Source organism: Ictidomys tridecemlineatus, chromosome 13 (assembly GCF_052094955.1).
Source record: "Ictidomys tridecemlineatus isolate mIctTri1 chromosome 13, mIctTri1.hap1, whole genome shotgun sequence".
NCBI lineage: Eukaryota > Metazoa > Chordata > Mammalia > Rodentia > Sciuridae > Ictidomys > Ictidomys tridecemlineatus.
This window is the reverse complement of record NC_135489.1, coordinates 68,641,220-68,663,619: the sequence shown is the minus strand read 5'-3', so window position 1 is coordinate 68,663,619 and position 22,400 is coordinate 68,641,220. Positions and strand designations below refer to the sequence as shown.

At 48.8% G+C, this 22,400-nt stretch overlaps 1 pseudogene across 1 annotated transcript in view; it reads right to left on the bottom strand.

Annotated features, from left to right (window-relative positions):
• The window catches only part of LOC144369673 (E3 ubiquitin-protein ligase RNF213-like), a 66,391-nt pseudogene extending 47,884 nt beyond the window's left edge, over nt 1-18,507 (bottom strand). Inside the window, exons 1-9 of the transcript XR_013429431.1 lie at nt 18,287-18,507; nt 17,889-18,044; nt 17,381-17,592; nt 15,221-15,504; nt 14,400-14,658; nt 12,844-13,041; nt 10,331-10,562; nt 9,666-9,721; nt 8,214-8,367 (exon numbers count right to left, since the gene is read on the bottom strand). The product of XR_013429431.1 is annotated as an E3 ubiquitin-protein ligase RNF213-like (transcript). The remainder of the gene's footprint in view (nt 1-8,213; nt 8,368-9,665; nt 9,722-10,330; nt 10,563-12,843; nt 13,042-14,399; nt 14,659-15,220; nt 15,505-17,380; nt 17,593-17,888; nt 18,045-18,286) is intronic.
• Between the last annotated feature and the right edge of the window lie 3,893 nt (nt 18,508-22,400).

Below are 22,400 nucleotides of genomic sequence, written 5' to 3'. Positions count from 1 at the left end.
AAGAGAGAAAAAAAAAATTAAAAGTCTGTGTGCTTCTAAAAAAACCACCAAGAGTGAAAACAATCCAGAGAATGGGAGAAAATACTGGCAGATCACATATCTGACAGGAGATTTGCACCTGATTATCCAAAGAACTCTTTAAGCCACAATAAAGGAAATACTACAGCCCAATGAACAAAATGGGCTAAAGATCTGAACAGACATTTTTCCAAAGACATTGCAAAAAGAAATAGCCAATAAACATATGAGAAGGTACCCGAGGTCATAGATATCAGAATCATTAGAGAAACCACTCCAGACCACCAGACTGTACTTCCTAGGTCTGAGAGCAAAGGCTGTGGGGTGTGGAGAAGTCAGGACCCTCTGAAGCTGGCAACTGACATGGAAATGGTCCTGCCAGTGTGGGAATGGGCCAGACAGTCCTTCAAATCACACAGGTACTAAGTGATCCAGCCACTTCACCATAAGCATAGACAGCATGAATAGCATATCCACAAGAACCTGTGCATGGTGGTTCGCAGCAGCAGATTTATAACAGGCATCAGTCAGGGAGAGCTTGGATATCCATCAGGGGACAAACGGAACATAAAAGCACACTGCGTCCATATGATGAGCAACATGTAGCCATGAAACAGGACAAAGTACTGACAGGTGCTCCAGCATGGAGGACCTTAAACACACACTCAATGAAGCCATGTGCTTAAGGCCACAGCCTATGTGATTTCATTCCTGAGCAGTCTGTGGAGGACGAAGGGGATTAGGTGCTGCTGGGGAGGGGTCTGGGTCAACATGGTGGAGGGTGGACATGGCAGCTGAAGAGCTGTGCTTTCTTTCTGAGCTGATGAGAATCTTGCCAGGTAGACTGTGCTGGTGGTACCCACACCTGCAAACACATTCCACCACCTAAGTGTGGCTTCCAAGGGTGAGCGACAGGACATGTGACTATCATGTTACTAAATCACTGAACAAAGAGCAAATGAAAGCCTTAGAAAGTATTATTCATGTAAAAAGATGAGAATCTGTTTCCTTGGAAGAAGGGACTTCTAATTCTTGGGAATCCACTGGCCAACAATGAAGGTGAGGCCTGTGCAGGGCATGAGGTGTCCTGTAGGAAACAGAGCAGGGTGCTGGGGCCATCGGGGAGCCACAGTTGTATTGTGTGGGGACTACTCCTGTCACGAGGTAAGACAGAACCCATACCACTTTGCAGAAAAAAGCTAAGTGAACTGATAGAATCTTTTCACCCTTTTTCTGCAGTTTTGGGAATAGAATCCAGGGCCTTGCACATGCTGGGCAAGCACTCTACACCAACAAGGATGGAGTCTATTTATCTTCATAAGCTTCCTTCCATAGATGCTTTATCAACCTTTGGGGTCCTTTCCTGTATACCTGTTGGGCAGGAGTTAACAAACCATAATAAACCAGCAGAAACAATCACAATGGGCAGTTGGAGGCATAGCCCACCAGATAACCTGCACCAAGGCATGTGAGCATGGTTGTGGTTTTGCATAGCAAGCATGGGCTGCCTCTGCAACAGGAAGCCAAGTTTCATCTCAAGGAGTGGGTAGAGAGCACTGGATCACATGAGGCCCAAGCCAGGGAGGGGACACCTAGGACCCAATCCTGATCAGCAGAGGCCTTGGAACTGGCAAGCACTTAGGTCCTGGAGCTGGCCATGTCAACAAGCAGCTATGAACCCAAGCATGGTTCTCAAGAAGAGATTGGTCACCTGGCAGGCAGAGCTCACAGCTTCGATGACACACTTCTCAAAGCTCCTGGCCACACTGTCCTTGAGGCCAGCGGCATCCCAGTGAGGGCTGCAGAAGGCAGAGATCTGGGAGAGAGGCCTCTCCTGCAAACACAGAGGTGGGTGGGATGTGAGTGGTTATTCTGACTCCCCTCCTCCCTGCCCTACACTAAGCATGTCCTCCCTGCCCGTCACCAGAGGAGCAAAGATGAAACCAAGTTAGTCTCTTCCCATGCTACAAAAAAGTAGCCAGAACAGCAGCTTGCAAAAACATGCAAATTTTGAAAAATGAGCCATTTTTCCTCGCTTTTGTCTTGCTAAAAAGATCCATTTAATCAGGTCCTTATAAAACAGTCATGTAGAAACCAATTTTCCTGGGTTTCATTCAAAATGAAGGGCATTTTTGATTGTGTGTGTTTTCTCCATGTCATTGTGTTTAATAAGGCTGCTGCCACCTGCAGGTCCCTTGGAGCATCTGCACATAAAGTGCTTTATGACACATGTCTAGGGGCCCAGTGACAGCACAATCCCATTCCCTGGCTCTTCTCAAGAATGTCACACTAGAACTCTGAAATGTTTCTGTAGTCAAACTGCAGAGGCCTGATCCGAAAGAAAAATGCAAAGCTGGGGTGGATCCCAGGGCTTGCACACACTGCACTGCTCGTAGCCCGAGGTCCTGCCAATGGTCTGGGCTCATCACCACTCTGAGGGTGTCCCTCGTGTCTGGTACCTGCTTGAGCCTCCCTTCCATGTCCCCCAGCAGCGACTCCTGCCAGCCATGCTCTGCAGGAAAGTTTATTCCCACCAGCCACCGCCAGACCTGCAAAACCCATGTATTAAGTGACAGCCACAGGGACAAGTAAACATCACAGGGATATCTTACAGAAAAGATAGCAATAGCCAGGTGTGGGGGGTACCTGTGGTCCCAGTGCTCAGGAGGATTTTGAGTTCAAAGCCAGCCTCAGCAACTTAGAGAGGCCCTCAGGACAGGCAGCATTAGGAGAACAGGAGCCTTGGAGCAGCTGCCCTACCCATGTGCCTCTATATGTCTACCTGACATCTGGATCCAGGGTCCACCTTGGGACACATAATGCATTTACTGATCATGTCTCTTTTCTAGAGAAGTTCTCTGGCATTATCTTTTCCTGATGTTGACAATTTTGAAAAGGTCAGGCCTTTCTGTAGACTGTTTCTTGACTCAATTGACTAACAGTTTTCCCTTGATTACAATAGGCTTGGTTGGAACACTACTAAGTCAAGCCACATAAAAATGCACTTGGTATAGGTCAGATGTGGCCAAATGTCTGCACTTGCCACAGCTGCCCAATCAAACACCTCTAGCCTTAACAAGCAGCCCATGAGACCTGTTGGTGCTATCGGGGCTGACAGAGAGGTTGGCCCTTGATTAAGGTTTGTTTTCCAGAATTCTTCACTGTGAAAGTCGTCTTTCCTCCTCCATAAAGGCATCTGCAATGGGGCACTGGAAATCCTGTTTCCTCTTGGAGCCCCCAATGATCTCAGATTCCTAGGTGAAACCTGCCTGCATCAGCTATTGTACCTTGGTTACAAAGTGATAGTCTTCTATTGTAATTATTTATTCTACATTTCTTAGTTCTTTTTTTCTGTATGTTTGTCAATGAATTTTAATCTGTTCCTATCATTTTGCCTTTTAATAATCAAATTGTACCAGATTTGGCTAACGTAACCATCTTCAACAGTTTTCTTAAAAAGTACAGAATAACTTCAGACTTCCAAAACACTGCAAAGATAGCCCAGATAATTTCTATGCTTTTTTGGCCCCATTTCTGCAATCATTAACATGACCACCATTCAGTCATCAAAAGTAAAAACCTAGCAACAGCAGACCACCATGGCAACCACAGACTTCACATGAAGTCCTCTTGCTAACCGAGATGTCTGGATCACCACATGTGTTTAACTCTATCCCTGTGATGGGCCTGCAGCCTCAGCACTTCCTGACATTCTAGCACAAGGAGCTCTTGGTCCACCTGTGCATCTCCTGGAGATGGCTCATGGAGGTGGCTCTTCTTCCAGGAATAGCATTGTGTGGTGGGAAATAGCAGTTAGAAGATATGATTGGGCCATGTGAGGTGGAACATGCCTGAAATCTCAGCTACTCAGGAAGCTGATATAGAAGGGTCACAAGTTCCAGGCATCCTGGGCAACTTAGTGAGACCCTGCCTCAAAATAAAAAATAAAAAGGGCAGGGGATATAGTTCTGTGGTAAAGTTCTTGTGGGTCAGTCCCCAGTACAAATTAAAAAAAAAAAAAAAAAAAAGAAAACCCATGATGTGATATGTTGTGCTCAGGTCCCAGGGCATCATTATTTCTATAGGTGCTCATGGTCCTAGGGTGCCTTTGCCACAGGACTCTTGATGGACAGAGGGGGCAACTATCTAAATCATGAGTTCCTACTACTATTTCTAGCTCCTTCCATACCACATAGCTCTTTTACCCCTTTGTATTTTCCTTCTCCTGGTGAGAAAGAGCCTTGACTTCCAACAATACCAACAGCATGTTCATCTCCCCAGACCTTGGTAAATTCACTTATAAAACAGCAATAACAGCAACAACCACCTCAGAGTAGATGTTTAATTAATTTCACTTATTTTTATCATTACTACTGCACTTAGAAACATTCTTTCTTGTCAGTGGCTCCACAGGTATCCTTCACTCATGTTTAATGCCTGGGGATTATACCACTTAGAATCCTGGAATAATATTTAATAATCCAATTGTGTTTTCCTGGAATTTCAGTCTGATGGTATCAAACTTCATAAAGTAGTTGGAGGAGGATTTTTTTTGTCCTTGATTGAAATGAACAACTCTCTGGCCCTGTGCCCATCCTAATCTATACAGTTGGGGTACCCCTGCCTCACATCACAATGAGTCCTGCTCCCAACTCTGTGTGAAGACTATGAGCAGGTTCCACAGTCTCCCTGGAAGACTGTGTCTGAAGGGGAACAATCTTCCACTTCCAGGACAGGGAATAAGGCAGCCAGGCTGAAGAGCAGGCCTGGGGTGGGCAGGACCTCCTGCCTCCACCTCCTTCCACTGCAGCCCTCTAAGAACTCAGGCTCCCAGATCCCACAGGGTCTTAGTCATCCTTACCATCACTGGGGTGCCTATTGTGGAGTCCTTCCCATGTCCCAGGCTTTGGGGGTAGAGTTCATCCTGTCAAATGGCTTCACTCAGTTGCCAGCTGAAGGCACTTCCTATCATATTGGCCTTCTTTTTCCAGTGCCGCACTGCTGGCTTGCAGCCTCAGACCGGAAGCAGATGGTCCTCCTGGCAACCCCTGCCTCAGCGTGACTGCACGCCATCCTACCGACTTCCTGACAGGCAAAGGGCAATGTCCTGTCCTCAGAGTAGGGGCCAGGGCCAGAGGCAAGGTACAGGATGAGCCCAAGCCTTCAGGCCTTGGGACCAAATAATTGGTGATGGGCCACAGCTCTGTGATTCCCCACCCTGGTGCCTGTGGAGACTCTGCAGCCTCAGGCAAAGCTTACCTGGATTTCCTCAGGGTATGTGAACAGGACAGTTGAACCTTTCCAGAACATGTTCTTTGCTAACACTGTGTGCAGCCAGGATCTTGTGATGGCCAGAACACCCTGGAGGACAACTGTCAGTAAGCCTTTCCTGGCTGTGGCTCCCAGGTCCTCTACCAAGTCCTGTGGGCACATAAAAGATTTACCAGCTCTGCTCTGCTCCTCCCCACACCCAAGCCATCTCCTAGCTCTGTCCTTGTTGGAAGCCCAACTGACACAAGCACTGTCATTTCTCCAAAACCCTGGGCTCCCCTAAAAGGGGCCACATGGGAGAGGAGAGGAGAAGGCCTGGGTGTTATAGGTCCCTGAGCAGACTCCACCTCAACAAGAGCCTCCAGCAGCGGGAGCACACATAAGAGCCCTGTGCTTTCTCCAGATCAGGTGAGAAGAATGGACCCATGAGCAGAGAGCTTCCAGAGAACCCAGGGCCAGTGGACCATGCAAACTCCTGGCACCCACTCCTCAGGGATGTGAAGTAAACCCTCTCTGGCCTGAGGCCAGCCAGTCCTTTCCCTTGGCAACTCTGTGGGGACAGCCACTTTCTCTCCTCCTCTCCTCTACCACCACACCAACAGAACCACCCCCTTTGGGGACTCAAGGCCTCTGGTGTCCTGTCACTCCCTCAGCCCCTCTTTGCACTCCAGAGGTATCTGCCAGGGAGCACATGCAACTCCAGCATCAGGCCCCTCTTTAGAGAGGCCTCTCCTGAGCCCCTGAGGGCTGCACAGCTTGTGCTCTTACAGAGCCCACAAAACCTGGGTCTGCCACCTCCTGCCCCCCTCAAGGCTCACAGAACCACCCTGGTGCCTCCATCTGGGCAAACTGATGAGGTGACCAAGCAGATGCCATTCCTGCAGGAAGGAACCAACCAGAGTAGAAGAGATGACCCATTCAGACAGCGGGAAGAGCATGGTCCTCAGCCACAGTAAGCGCCAAGGTGGAGAAACACAAGGAGCTGGGGAGGCATACCAACAACAGGGCTCCAGGCAGGGTAACCAGAGCACAGGGCACAGGTGAAAGCAGGGCAGGAGAGCGTGAGGGGTCTCAAGGGAAACTGAAACAGGGGCCCTTGCACAATGTCCTTGAACAGCACAGCACCTTCCAGGACAATCTGGATGCCTCAGCGGGGCATGCATTTCCCTGGTACTAGGCCTCGAGCATTCCACCAACTCCAAAAGTGGCCCCAGTCCCATACTGACCCATCCTAGTGTCATCCAGGGCTGTACAGAGGTGGTCAATAAATGAACTGCAGGAACAACCCTGAGGATGAACAAGCAGCAGGGCCCTGAACTGTGCTCTGGTCCTCATGGCAGCCGCCTAGATGACCATCCGACAAGAGGCTCCCACTTGCCCCGGTATGTTTCTGTTTTAATACTGCATTTTTTTTTTTTTTTTTGCAGCACAGGTAGAGCATTTGTGACCACAGATCTGGGACCCCAAACAACAAATGGGGACATTTCCTTCTGCAAAAAAGTAAATCCTAAATAACTGACAAACTTCCAAAGCATCATCTATTGGGAACTGGCACTAACCTGGGATGGATAAAATAGTACCACCTGGGAGAAGGCAGACACCTTATCAGTAATCATTCTTAGTGCCTGTAATCCCAGTGGCTCAGAAGGCCAAGGCAGGAGGATCCCAAGTTCAAAGCCAGCCTCAGAAACTTAGTAAGGCTCTAAGCAACTCAGTAAGACCTTGTCTCTAAATAAAATACAAAAAAAAAAAAAAGGCTAGGAATGTGGCCAGTGGTTAAGCACCCCAGGGTTCAACCCTGGCATAAAAAAAAAAAAAAATAGAGTGTGTCTGTGGTATTTTAAAGAATAAAGGCTGAAAGGAATAAAGTGAAAATATAGACTTAACCATCTCCATTCCTGATGTCACAGTTCTGAAGTGGAAAAAGTTTAAAAAGAAAGTATGCAAATGGTAGAAGACCTTCAATGATACACAAAAGTATAAGAGGTTATGATGGTCAAGGGGGAGGGGGAATAAAAGGGTGAGAATTGAACAACAGCAGAGGAGGCAGAGAGGGAAGGTGGGAGGGGAGGGGAGGGGGGAATAGTAGGGGATACAAAAGATAGCAGATTACAACAGTCACTAATATGCCATTAGGTAAAAATGTGAGTATGTAACAGATGTGATTCTGATATCTGTATATGGGGTAGAAATGGGAGTTCAAAACCCAATGGAGTCAAATGTATGAAAGATGATTCATCAAGAACTCTGTAATGTTTGGAACAATCAATAAAAAAAAGAAATCAATAAATATTGTATTAAACTCACTGAAAAAAAAGAAAAAAAAGAGTCGCCTGAGATGCCACTCTGCATCACCCACAGCAGAAGCTCAGGACCCATGGTGGAGACGCTGCATAGCAACGCAGAGCTCCCAATACAGCAGCAGGAAAGCTGCCCTGAGACACAGGTGAGAGAACTGAGTGTGAAGGCCAAGGGCAGAGCATCTCCAGTGGCAGAAATCAAAGTCTGGTTCCCTCTGGGGCATGAGGGGGAGGATGACTTCAGGTTGAGGGGCACAGGGGCCTGAGCAGGGCAGCAGGACATGGGCTGTACTGCCATGTTGTGTGGCAACATGAAGAGAAGGGTTCTGGCAGGGAAGATGAGGCATAGATATGTGCTTTTTTAGGGGGAAACAGGCCCTAGTTTTCTGTGAACAATAGAATCAAGGACAAAGAATGGGTCATCTTTTTTGTGAGGCTAAGAGCTAAGTGTGTAGTCTGCACAAAACAGAACCCAGTATCTAGGAGGTGCCAAATAAATACCTGACAGCTGACTTGACCACTCTGTCTCATCCAGGATTCCCCAAATACCCCAAGTTCCCTTCCAAATCAGACTGCATGGAATCTCAGACCTCTCCTGGGCATGACATTTGGGACATAACTCACCACTGGAAGTCTAAGTCCAATAGTTCTGCAAATGATCTCGGCAGACAAGGCAGGGATCTCGTAAAACCTCAGGCGTTTGGTGATCCTGCAGACAGCTTCATGGAGCTTCAGGCACACAGTCAAGTAGGACTCTAATGAGGTCTTCTCAAGAATCCTACCCCCACCAGGATCCAGAGAGATCATTGACGTCACTGGGAAATGAGAAAACAATACCAATTATCAATCAATTACCAGTCCCTTCTCCTTTTTTAGATGTACAAGTATGCCTGTACTCACAGCGCCTCAGGAGGCTGAGGCAGGAGAATGGCCCAATTCAAAGTTAGCCTCAGCAAATTAGCAAGACCTTATCTCAAAATAAGAAACAAAAAGGGCTGGAGTGTGGCTCAGTGGTAAAAAGCCTCTGGGTTCAATCCCCAGTACTGCAAATGAATTAATTACTTAAAATAAAATAAATGACCACAAGTAAGGCATTTACTTGATCTCCTCTAGGCTATCATTACAATAAGCCTTAAAGCTGTGACTGAAATAAGAAAGGAACACAGTCATTTTGACTTAGCTCAGCAGTTGGAACTCAATCAAAACCAAGTTAAAATATTTTTCAAATACATTCCCTTATTCAAAAAAATAGCAAAGGATGAATCTTTCTAATAATTTAAATATAACTTAAGAAAAAAATCAGATACAGAAGGGAGAGAGGGAGGGTACTAGAAGAAGAGTGTGCACTGTGTACGGAATTTCTTCCACTTGGTGTGAAAGGGTTTCACATTTACTAATTGACAGCCTGGTGATACGAGAAAGAACCCTGCAAAGTCACAGGGACTTGTCGTGCAGGGAGACCCTGTGCTGTGCCCCACGTCCAGACATCCCAGGGGCTCAGAGGAGGGAGACCAACAGTGCTGAGAGGCTCCAGGAACACCTGGGCCCCTGGTGCACATTCCTGTTCTGTGTTTCATGTGCTATTCCTCCAGGTGGCAAAGGTCACGCACAGGGGTTGGAGTAAATGATTCTGCAAGGCAACCTTTGATTTTTGTTTTAAACTGGCCCAACTTACAAAAACCATAGAAGCAAATATTTAAAAAATGCAGGACGCATACACTATGCACTATGAAAGTGATCATTTAAAAATAAATGAAAACACAAAGGCCAAAAGATTGGGTGGGAATGAAGCAAAATCTCAGCACCCAAGAATGTGATTTGCTTTTTTGTTTGTTTGTTTTTAGTTCTGTAGACTGAACCCAGGCCTTGCACATGCTAGGCAAGTGCTCCATCCCTGAGGTACATCCAGAGCCCTATTCATTTTTTTTTTAAGAAAAAGAAAAAAGAAAAACCTGGATGGCTGGATTGGCAACTGCAGAGGACACTGGGGCACTTGCCAGTGTACCACCCTCCCACTTTGACACGAGGCAGCCCACACAACATAAGAGCCCCATAGTAATTGGCTGTTCTACTTACATGTCCTGATAGATGTTCACGAGGTACATGAGCATTTTGAAAACATTCCTGACATGCTAAGGCAGGGAAGAGAAAAGGAAATATGAAAGTTTCAACCAGAAAACAGCTGTTATGCTGAGAAGAGAGAAAGGCACGGGGACTTGACTTGTTCTCCCTGCACATGAGACTTCAAGGGCTCAAGGGCCAATCTTCATTTTCCACTGGTAAAATGCAGGCTATAAATTCGTAGCGTTTTCTTCTTCTTCTTCTTTTTTTTTTTTTTTTTTTTTTTTGGTTGGGGTTCTTTTTTTTGTTTTTTCTTTTTGGAACTGGAGATCAATCCCAGGGCTTTGCCACTGAGCTGCATCCCAGCCCTTATACCATTTTCTTTACCCCAAAAAGCATAAAAGGAAAGACAGCAACTATGACACATGTGATGTTCACAGAGCCTTCCAACAATCATAATTAACAAACGGCTACTGTTCCCTTGTCCTCTATATACTAAACCAGAATCAACTCTGGGAAGTCAAACTTTAACCCTAAGAAATAATGACTTCTTATTTCAGCAATTCTGAGCACTTCCCCCAACCTGCCCTTCAGGACAGAAGACCCACAAGCATTCAATGTTCAGTGTGTGACCTGCTTTTACTAAGCAAGGACCTGACAATCTACTTCCAACCACAAACCTCCAAGAGATCTTCTGAGATCTTAGAGATCTTCTGAAGCCGTTGCAGCCTGTAGTGAGTCCCTAGAAAACAGTCCAGGACCCTAGCAGGCATGAGACTCAAATATTCAGTGGAGTTTTCCATATAGGAAACCAGGCTTCTCAGAGGCAGCAAACTGAACCAGGATCGAAAGAGATACTCATCCATATACAGCAACTGCTTCCTGCTCTCCATGAAGTCAAGAAACTTGCTCCTGAATGAAGAAACCAGGACAGAGACGAGGGCAGCAGTGAGAGCACTGAACAGACTCAAGACAAGGAAAAGCAAGGCTGGGAAGGCCCAGAATGCTCAGATTTTAAAGTAGATATCAATGCATCTTGGAACCAGACATACAGAGTGAATCAAATGAAAACTAAATAAAATAGCCAAGTGTATGGCACACTTGTGGTCCCAGCAACTTAGGAGGCTGAGACAGGGGGATCAAAAGTTCAAGGCCACCCTCAGCAATTTAGTGAGGTCCTGTCTCAAAAAAAAAAAAATTAAAAAGGGACTAGAGATATGGCTCCATAGTTGAGTACCCCTGGTTTCAATCCCTGGCACCAAAAAAAATAAATTTTAAAAATCATTTCCATTTGGCTTTCATTTCAAAAGGTTTCAAAACTAGATAAGTGATGGGAACAATTGAGCTCACTGCCTTTATCCCTAATGATGGCACCTGGCTCCCAGTGGATGGGGTGGGCAAGGGGATAGGTTATTCCACACATGGCAGTTATCTGTATGTGGAAATGAGTACAGTGATGATTTCATGTTTAATTCAGATTTACTTTCTTTAAGTTTTGAACTTAAATTTGATTTCAAAAACTTTTTTTTGTGGTGTTGGGGAGGCAACCCAGGGCCTCACTCAATGCCAGGCAGTCCTCTTCTACTGAGCACAGCCCAGCCCCCTTCGATTTTTCTTATGTAGTTGTGCTTTCCATGTCTTCTTTGAAGAACCTTTCCTCACTCTAAGATGATCTTATTTAGAAGCATGCTGTTAACATATCCAGGCATATAAGGATTTTCCAGAGAGCCATCTGCTGAGCTGTGGTTAGGAATCTGCACCCTTGGACTGCAGCACCTTCAGGGTACTGAGAGTGGTTCAGCTCAGAATGCAGCTGTTTTGTTGCATGTGCCCACGGGCACACCTGCCATGCAGGGCGCTGGAGTCCCTTGGTGCCATCTGGGTCTGTAGCTTTGTCCCCAACATCTGTACCATATTCATTCTCCTGCCATTTGTTTTACCAGTTGCTGGAGAGGAGGCACAGAGCTCTACAGAGCTATGGATCTGGATCTGCTGGCTCCTCCTCTCAGGCTCTTGGTTTGGGATTGGATTTGATTCTCCACCTACACAGTTCTACTTGGTACCTTTGCTCTCGATTCCTCTGTGACTCCTGCTCTGACTTTTTTTCTTTTTGGTGGTACTGAGGATGGAACCCATTGCCTTGGCCAAGCTAGATAAGTGCTCTATCACTAAGCCCCAGCCCCAGCCCTGGCCTTATTCTGGCTTTTTAAATTGGTGGAATGCATGTTGCTTAGTATTCCAGTTTATCATTTATTTAGTTTGGAGTTTTGCATCTGTGAGTACCATTTCTCCTGATGAAGCACAGTTCTCAGTGGGGACAGAAGTGTTCAAGCCCACCCCCCATCCCACCCAGGGGGGGCCTGGCAAAGCCTGGATACACTTGTGCCTTTAAGACCTGGGATCAGGGCAAGCCATTGTCTGTGTACCCTTGCCCACCCAAGACTTCCACTCCAGGAGGCCTGAGCTTCCCACCCAAGGGACACCGCAATGCCCTCACAATCAGACAGCAGAGAATGTGGAAGTACTCTGCTTTTCCTGGCCAGTTCTCTGGCCTGAGCTTTATGGCTAGCAAAAGGAGAAGCTTGTTCCAGCTCTACCAAATGCACTCATCACCCACCACTTCAGGTAAAAGGCAAGGTTAGAGGTCAGAAACTAAGATTTGTGGTACTCAGGGCTAAGTCCTGGGATACACAGAGTTGCTAAGTATCTGTCACACAAATGAGTAAACACATATTAGTACAGTCACAAGAGAAAGACTGCATAGTACACTGGCCATGCCAGTGATCCCAGTTGTTTCAGAGACAGGAAGATTATGAGTTCAGGCCAGGCCAGGCAACTTAGCAAGACCCATCTCAAAAATTAAATCTTTTTTTTTTTTTTTTTTGGTCGGGGGTGGTACTGAGGATTGAACTCAGGGGCACTTATCCACTGAGCCACATCCTCAGCCCTATTTTGTATTTCATTTAGAGACAGGGTCTCACTGAGTTGCTTAGCGCCTTGCTTTTGCTGAGGCTGACTTTGAACTCACAATCCTCCGGCTTCAACCTCTGAGTTACTGGGATTACAGGCATGTGCCACCATGCCCAGCTTCAAAAATTAAAAATTTAAAGGAGAACTGGGGATGTAGCTCCATGGCAAAGTGCTGATGAATCATTCCAAGATGTGCTTACATAAATGCAGCTTTACAACTTACTCATTTAGCAATTCTTTCTGAAACTGAGAGAAGGAGATTCCCTTGAGGGCAGCCCAGATGTCCTCAGACTGGTTCACAGAGTCCTTTCTTGGAGGGTCCAGCTGCATACAGTAGTGCAGGACAGGGAGGATGCCCAGCCAGTCGACGACCCTTGCAACCATGCATCTTTGGCACAGGTTGACCAAGTTCACTTGCCATCTGGAAGAGAACCAAGACCTACCATGAGCTATGGATGGCTGTGTCCAACCTTCCCTGTGGTCTGATGTCCCAGGAGGGAAGGGACAGCCACTTGCACCCAGCAAAAGGAGCATTACACACATGGACCGAGTCCCAGACCAAGAGTCAAAGGGTGGCAAGGGGGACAAGTTCCTGGCCCCCAACCCAATGCACCAGGATATCACAAATGCCAAAAGACACCCACTAAGGTCATTTCCACCCACACCATACAGCTGAAGTATTGAGGTGCTCAGTTTCAAACCAACGAATTCACATAGGACCTAGGGTTTGAACCAGGCAGTCTGGCAATGGTGGACCTAAACACAAAGCAAATGTTTTTGTTTTTAAACTGGGATTGAACCCAGAGACATTCTACCACTAAGCTATATCTCCAACCTTTTTTATTTTGAGACAGGGCCTCCCTAAGTTGCTGAAGCTTAAACTTGTAATCCTCCTGCCTCAGTCTCCTGAGTCACTGGAATTATAGGCACATGCCACCATGCCCAGCTATGTTTTAGAAGGAATGGCACATGGTGTGTGTTCCACGGGCACAAAAATTGATGTTTCTTCCTTCTCTCACACCCATGTACAGCTATTTGTAGATTTCTTTACCTCTGTCTCTCTTTCATACAGGACACAGCAACTGCCTGGGTCTTTAAAACTTAGGAAACCCACAGGTGCTAAGAGCTCAGGAAAGGCCACCTGATGTTACCCAAGCTCAAACCAAACAGAAGCAGAAGAGGCCCTGATCCTCCAATCACAGCAGCTCAGAAGAGGTCTCCCCTACCACATAAAAGGCCATGGCTGACCCAGCAGGGGCAGTGTCCTTCCACCAGCACAGGTGGGACAGCAGGAACAGCATCCCTGTGGATTCCGCAGCTGAGGTAGGTGATACCTACAGGCAGGCCTGGGCCCCAGTGCTAAGGAATGCTGAGCGTGAAGAGGAAGGTCCTCCAAGGAGCACTTCTGTCATGTACTTTATATTATTCATTTATTTTTCCAGATGGGGTTCCACTAAGTTACCCAGGCTAGTCTTAAGCTCTTGGGCTCAACCTTCCAAGTAGCTGGGATGACAGTGTTGCCATGGTACCTGGCCCTGTGAAGCCTTTTGAAGTCAGGGTATTCAGGAGAATACTGAATTTAACAACACTAGCAATGACATACATGCCAGGAAAGTGACAGGAGCAAGTGGTAACATGACTGTGGTTTTATTTTTCCCCAGTGTGCACTCAGCCTTTCTCTGACTAGCACTTATCTCTATAGTCAGATAAAAATCATGATAAATGCCTATGAAACCTCTGACAAAACAAAACAAAACAAAACAAAAAACCATGGGATACCTCTCAGATGTGAACAGGATGTGGTGGAGGTCGCTATGCAGGGCATCTGGTGAGCAGGGACTGGGGCAGAGAATGGAGCACAGTGAGGTCAGGTCACGCTCCAATAAGCAGAGTTTGGTATCTTCCACCAGGAAGAGAATGATCAGACCCATCCTCAGTCTGCTCTTCACAGGGCACCCTTCAGGCAGGGCACCCCACTCTTTCCTTCCAGAAATGGTCTCATCTGCTTTTTCAAATACTTCCACAGGTGTTTCTTCACCTGATGCAGGGGGAAAGAAGAGGCATGACTATGGAGTGCATGCCCTGGAGGCTGGAGGGCCCCTTGGGCAGGGGATCAAGGCCCTGAGGACAGAGAGCTCTGGGGAGGGTCCCATCTGCCCCACTTCCCACCTCCCCAGCACTTGGGCTTCTGGAGCAGCAGGAGCACATCGATGCTCAGTCTCAAACAGTGTAGTGAGGGGGTCTGGGAGGCCCCTGGATGCTCATGAGAGCTCAATGTCAAACTTTTTTGAGTGCCAGCTCTGTCTCCAAGCCACAGTGTGGCTGAAGGGGAAAGGATGGGCTCCACCTTTTCTTTCAACTCTGCCTAAGCCCGGAAAGAATGCAAGATTGGTGCTGGGAATGAGGCTCATGGGTACAATCAGGAGGAGAGATAAGGAGAGAATTCCCAAGAGGTGGTGCAGAAACAAAGGGATGGAAAGGTCCTCCTGACCCCTCTACACCTGCCCTACTTAGTCACAGGGTCTCTATATGCCTCTAGTAGGTCAGGGGACCCTGACGACCCACACCAGAGCTACTGGTGATTGGGGGAAGACTGATACCTCTTCCTCTCTGAGGCCCAGGCTATGCCAGGGCTGTGCTTTCCCTTCAGAAATCATAGGCACTCGGACAACAGAGTAAAACTGCCGGAACTGGGTAAAGAAGTTCCTCAGGTTGATGGGGTTCCAGGTCTGGAGGATGCTGAAGATGCGGCCCAGCATGATCTCGGCTGCCATCTTCTTCCCCTTCAACAGCTCCTTCTTTATCTTATTAGTGAAGAGGTTCTGAAATTTCTCCAGTGTCCCAGGAGGCCTCATGCAAATTATGTCATCATATTGATGCCAGTCTATGGGTGATAGCAAGACAAATGTCACACTTAAGATCTCAAAATCCACCAACCCAAGGTACCACCCCAGAAGACAGAAACACAGGGGAGCAGCCAGGCACAGTGGCACATGTCTATAATGCCAGTGAGGCTGAGGCAGGAGAATCACAGGTTGAAGGTCAGCCTTAGCAACTTAGAGAACCCTTCTGAAAAATAAACAGAAACAGGGGAGTACAGTCAGAGGATTAAAGGAAGGAAGGAAAACAAGTCTGGTAAACTGAAGTGATCAGAACTCACTCCATCAGCTACCATGGGCAGGTCATGCCCCTGCAGAGAGAAATTCTAGACAATCCAGTGATGAGCTTAAAACCAAGTCTCTGCTTAGCCATGCAGTTCAGAAAGCCTGGTAAAAGCTTTAAACATGACCATATGCAGGTTAAACATTTTTTATACCAAAACTTCATCCCTCACTAGCAACTAAGTACTGTTCTGGTAAATGAACAGGGTGCATAGTGGAACAGCAATACCCACCCCAAAGAGAACAGCGCAGATCACCCAACAGCCACAAGCCACTAGCAGGTGCCCAGTACAGGGCAAGGGCTGAATTTATGGCTATTCTGAGGACCAACTGCAAGTGACACAATTATAGACCAAGAAAACCCAATGACATTAACTGTAAAATAATTAGAAAACAAAAGTGGTTAGCCAAGCACTGTGGTTGCACGGCTGAACTCCAGGCAATTTAGGAGGCTGAACCAGGGGGATCCAAAATTTGTGGGCAGCCTGAGTAACTTAGGAAAACGTGACTCAAAATTTAAAAATGAATAAAAGAGCTAGGGATCTGGCTTAGAGGTAGACCAGAGGTAGAACACTTGTCTAGCATGAACAAGGCCCTAGGTTCCACCTCCAACACTGTCAAAAAAAGAAAGAGAATGAAAAAAAGAGAGAAAACCTATAAGAGGGTAGAGAGCTGGGCATGATAGTACATGCCTGTAATCCTAGTAACTCCAGGGTTGAAGCAGGAAGACTACAAGATGGAGATCAGATTAGGAGGCCCTAAGCTACTGCACACTACTGTCACATTGGTAGGCCCTGCCACCGCAGCTCTACCCTGTCCTTTCCTACCCTGCCAGGTGACAGTTGGCCAGGGTTCATATGCTGATTTGGGCATGGCCTCCTCCCGAGCTTCTCCTTAAGCCCACTCTAGCCCCTCTCTTTGTGGGAATTGTCAGAGAAGAAGCTCCATCTTTCCTTGTGGAATTATCTGATGAAGTCCAGTTTCGCCTCAAAGCTGAAGTCCTCGGAGTGCCACTCAAGAGGATGAGGCAGGAGGGCTTCCTTTCTAGTTGGAGCCCAGACACTTGAGGCCAGCCCAGAAAACATATTTTTAAAATTCTGGGTCTCGGAGGTCGTTCAGGATAGAGCTAGGTGCCCAGGCAGGACAGGACAGCCAGTATCTGCAGAGAGGCTCACCAAGGAAGAGCTGCTGAGGGACTGAAGAGGTGCAGAGGGTTCTTTCCAAAGATTCAGCAGATGGAATGTGGAAGCCACCCAAGTGCCACCAGCAAAATGTGATGAGGACAAATACAGAGGCCCATAGGGAGGCTCTCGACACATTGTCCTGCTTCTGGTCACCACCTAGACGCCTCCAGGAAGGGCCAGCCAGCAGCTCCCTGTTCCCTGCTTTGTTCCAGAGTCTGCCTGGTACCTAGGCCCACCTTGCACACAGCCCCAACCCTTCCTTTGGCTTCGTCCTCTCTCCTTCCCATTTCCTCTCTCACCTAAGTTAAACCACAGCAGGGGCAGCGCACAACAGAGGACCCATGCAGATCAGGCAGTCTGCTCCACACAGCCCCACCCAGGCCAGGACACATGTGCCATGGGAGAGGCCCTTTACCTCCGGAGTGCAGGAGGGAGGACTTGACACACAGGCAGCGGTTCACGTGCTCGCCCGCCTTCTGCGGCTGCTCGTAGATGTACTCATACTCCACGGTGCAGTTGGAACCTTGGCCGCAGTGAAGGACGTACTTGTAAGGGATGGCTCTATCCAGGCTCTGCCTGGGAATGACAATGCTGCCCTCGATGAGGGACCCGTACTCATGTAAGTCCCTGGAAATCAACAGACACTGGCCAGTTATCCGGAAGTCTCACATCAGAAGATTTTGTTCTCAAACACCCCAGGAACATAGACCCAAAATTATAGAATGCACACTGACCAAGATGGCATGTCTAGAACAGGGAAGGGCTTCCTTTCTACTTAGAACAGAAAAAAGAGCCATGGCAAAGTGAGACAAAGAATGCATGCTGGGAGTATCAAACACACTCACCCAGGGAGCAGGGGGACCCTGGGGACTCACTGATCACCTCTAACAAACACCAAGGGGAATGGGGGCCCCAGGACTCACTCAGTGTAGTACATCTCGCAAGCGTCACTCCACTCGGGCTGTCCAAGCTCTTCTCCTCCCCTGATGAACACAGTGTGGAGCATGGGGTCGAAAGTGACATGCTTGGGAATGATGACATGGAAATACACGGTGATCCCCTCCTCCGGGTTCAGCCAGCTGGAAGAGGGAAGGAAGCAGTTGGTCACCAACTGCTCCTGGCCCAGCCCACCTCCTCTTTCTCTACTGGTCATTTTCACACCTGGCCACTGCCCACCATGAGCGGCCAAGAAGAGGAAAAGAGAGTGTGAAACCCCAACCTGGCTAGCCACCTCCCCTGCAAACCCCACAGCTGGACTTGTCATAGGGGCCCTCAACAGGTGCGGACAGCATCCCTGTGCCTGGGCGGGGCAGCCTGGTACCTTGAGGGGATGGCCTGAGTGCTGGCCTTCTGGTTCTTCTGCTCCTTCTCCTTTGTCACAGCAGCTGTGTAACTTTTGTCACTCCCTTCTGGCTTCCTCAAGTCTTTGTGTTCTGAGCTGTGTTCACCTGGTTTTTCTCCAGGAGCAGCCAACCCGTCCTTGGTCTCACGCTCCTGAAATGAGCAACCAAGCCCCAGCCTGAAAGGCTGCCCCTCAGCCATGCATCTCACAGCAGCCCAGGTGGACTGTCCAGTCCTTCCAGTCCACTTCCATGGCCTCTCAGGACCCTTCCCTAACCTTGCCTGGGCCCTCCTCCCTCTCTCACTCCTGAGCACACTAGTTCCTTCCCTTGAGAACAGGCTGCCACAAGATAACCCCAGGCCTTAGCACGCCAATTCTTTCATCTGAATGTGTCCCCAGGGACCCCAAAGCTCACCCCTCATTCCCTCTAGCCTCTGCTCCCCCAGCACCTCCCTGGAAGCCTCATCCAGCTTCCCTGGCTGAGGGGCCACCTTCCCTCACGGCACCAACCATCACATTCCTGGGGACCCTCCTGGTACCAACCATGCTCTTTTTCTCAGCTCATTTCCTGTTGCCTGGCTTGGCCTCAGTCTTCCCCCATCAAGAATGAGAGCTCCTTAAAGGAAGGCTTGATCTCCTTTGCACTGTCCCTAGCTCTCCATAACGTGCCACACAATCAGACTGAAGATGGGCTAGTGACTGGCTATAGCAGAAGGGGCCGGGAAGGCCAAGCAGTGTCCCCCAGCCCACCCTGGAGAGAAACTTGTACCTGGCACTGTTCCTTGGAAGCAGGGGGACTTGCCGGCAGCTCATTTGCTGCGACTGAACCTTATCTTTCATTTGTTTCCCAGTCCTGTTAACTGGAATATCTGGCTCAGCTGTAGTGTGAACTCTCTGGAGGAAATAAAGACCCCAGACTCCTGGGGTCTGAGCCACAGAGACAAATGGAAAGGCTGCTCTGCCCCAACGGCTTAAGATCAGCTTTGGCCTTAATGCCGAGTGTAGGATCAATAGTCCCTTCTTGCCTCCACAGCTGCCCTCCCAGATAGAGAAGTAACGTCTCACCCACATGGCATACCAAAGGTGCGAGGGCCAGTCCCATGCCCCTGGCCACCACTCACTATACTCACCCCAGAGGCTGGGACCTCCACGTGCTGCCTGGCCCTCTGTGCTTCTTTCTGAGGCTCAGAATCCCCTTTGGACTCAGGCAGCGGGAGCCCTTGAGCAGCATCTTCAGGCTTAGGGTGGGCTTTGCAGATAGATGTGGGTGGCCCAGACACCTCCTGAGAGAGGCTCCTGGCCCCAGAGGGTGTGGAAGTGTGGAGATCCATTTCTTCCGTGTGGTCCTGTGGTGCTGGCCTGCTCTGAGCCACATCTCCTGTGGCTGCACCCCTGCACTGGCCAGATGGACCAGCATGCGGGGCTTGGCTTTGGGCCAGGGCTGCGTCCTGGGACCAAGGGTGTGAAGGTGAATTTGGACTCTGGGGAATGGAAGGCGATGGGGCCAAGGAACCCTGCTCTGAGGAAGCAGTAGTGTCCTGATTCTTCCTCCTTTTCTTTCTTTTGTTCTAAACAGGAGAGACATACCAATCTTACTTCTTAGGTTTACTACAACTTGCCCCACGTTTCCCTCCCATTTTTGTGTCCCAATTTCTCTGGTACAGCAAGCTTAGCTCTGCTGAACCACTTACATTGGTCATTCCTGCAACTTCTTTATCATGGGTGGAACTGAATTAAGAAACCAAGGGTGGGGGGTAGGGGAACCAAGGAGCAAGATGCCAGGCAGAGACTTGCATAAAGGGGCTGGGGGTGTCACTACAAGATTGCTCTTGGACACTACAACATTCATGGACTGTTCACGTGACACTCTTCGTAGTATGTGTCACAAGCAAGAAAACCAGAATAAAGGTGAGAAGACTGCAGAGTATGGAGGAGCAGTAAGACTGTTCCTGAGCTCTTGAAGCCTCAGGCAGCTCCCAGGCAAGGTTCCTGCCTTGGAAACCAGTAACACAGCTTGTGAGGAGTAGGCCACTGGGACCCTGGCCCCAAAGGCTATTATGCTCCAGAGGAGGTGTCAATGGGCCACTGAAAGCAAGTGGCTCATACGTCCTGAGTCCTGGCTGTATGTGGGGACACCCTGCCACCTGAGACAGCTGGGGGTGAACCTGCACCTGCCCTAGACCCTCACTCCTTGCATTAAGCCATCAAGAAAAGGGAAGAACTTGGGTACATCTGTGCCTAGAATGTGTGGCCTTCTTCTGAGTCACTATGCAGCTTCCCCAAGAATCCTAGCTGACCTTCCTGCAGAACTGCTCAGATGCCCACAAAATCCCTCCAGGTACCCAGAGCACTCCTAGCCTGACTCATGCTCTTGACTGGGCTCATGAGAGTCAGCGCCCAGTGCGTGCAGTAGAAAGACAGGGCTTAAGAGACTTTTTTCTTTTTATGGTACTGAGGAAGGGACCCAGGACTTTGCACAAGAAAAAAAGATTTAAGACAGAAACTTCTCCATCTTCCAAGGGCAACCAAATCACCCAAGACATTGTTAACATGTGCAGTGACTCAGCAGTCTGGGTGGGCCCCAGGGTACTCACTTTCACAGGCTCCTTGGAGGCCTATGCTGCCCGCTCAGGCCCAGTCATGAGCATGAGATAGTGCAGTCACTGGTGGTCTTCTCCATGACACCTCAGGGTCACTAGGAAGCCTCTGAGACTGCTGGACAGGTCTGGGGTCTCTTGACCTTAATGGTGTCTGTCAGCATCCTGATGGTTCCAAGAAATTGCTGAAAACTACCACATCAAAGCAGTGTAGACTCCAGGAGGGACATACTCCCTAAGCCCTTCCCAGAGACCCTGAAATGTCAGTGCTTAATCCAAGTGGTGCTGCCTCCATACTGAGCCACTGAGTGATATGGGCCTCTGTGAGGCACAAGGACCATGAGGGCATGAGGGCAAAACAGGGTCCTGTCCCACGATGCTGACAGCATCATGAGGCAGGCTAAGACACATCATGAGACATACCAAGCACAAATCCAGCCAGAAGGGCATGGTGGGAGGTCAGAGGCCACTCTGACTCATAGGCTTTCTGGAGAAGGTGGCAAGAGGCTGAGTCTGAAAGATGCAGAACCTCTAATCCAACCTGCTCTGCTTAGCAAGGACTCACAGGTCTTTGTGTACAAACATGAGCCCTGCCTCCTAAGGCTCCTGCTCACCCAGGATGAAAGCCAAAATCCAGCACACAAAGACCCCATGAGGCTCAGGCTGCTCACCCTCACCCAGTGCAAGCAGCAGCTCTGGAGGTGAGTGAGGCCTGGACACAGGCAGTGACTCTGGCAGCACCTGGCGGCAGCACTGAGTGTAGAACAACTGAACCAGGGCACCTCCAGGTGGGACACAGGTACATGAGAGCTGGGAGCCAGGGTGAGTGAGGACAGATGGGCTTGGGAAAGGCACTCGGCCAGCTCAGCCAACACCTGCAGTAGGCCTCTGCCTTAGGACACGTGGAGCATCAAGGCTGAGGTGATAGAGCAGGGAATGGGCAGAAGTGCAGAGGGGCTAAGGCCCAGGATGTAGTCCACATAAGAAATGGAGAGACTTCAATGTCACCAAGGGGGTACAGCATCAGGGATGGGGACAGGCCAGCAACACAGACAGGGATGGCTAGTCCTCATGCTAGTGGGCACTAGGATATAAATGCCGAGAGGAGGTGGGCAGTGAAGCTCCCTATGGAGGCCCAAGGGAAAGAGGCTGACAGGTGGGTGCTACATGCTTCCAAGCCCCCAGGGCCAGCTGGCTCATCCCTGTAGCAGATAAGGGCTGTGAGGAGCCAGGGGCAGGCTGTAATGAGGACAGTGAGGTCTCGCCTCTGGAAGCTGCTTGACACATCCTTCCAGCAACCTGGCTACCAGAGCTTTGCGTGGGAGGGCCTCCTGGCAGAGCCACAGGGACATCCACCTGACACACCTTTCCAGGATATTCTCCAATTCCATCCATTTTCCTGAAAATGCCATAATTTTATTCTCTTTTAATGCTGAGTAGTATTCCAGTGTGTACAAGTACCACAGTGTCTTTATCCATTCATATGTTGAAGGGCA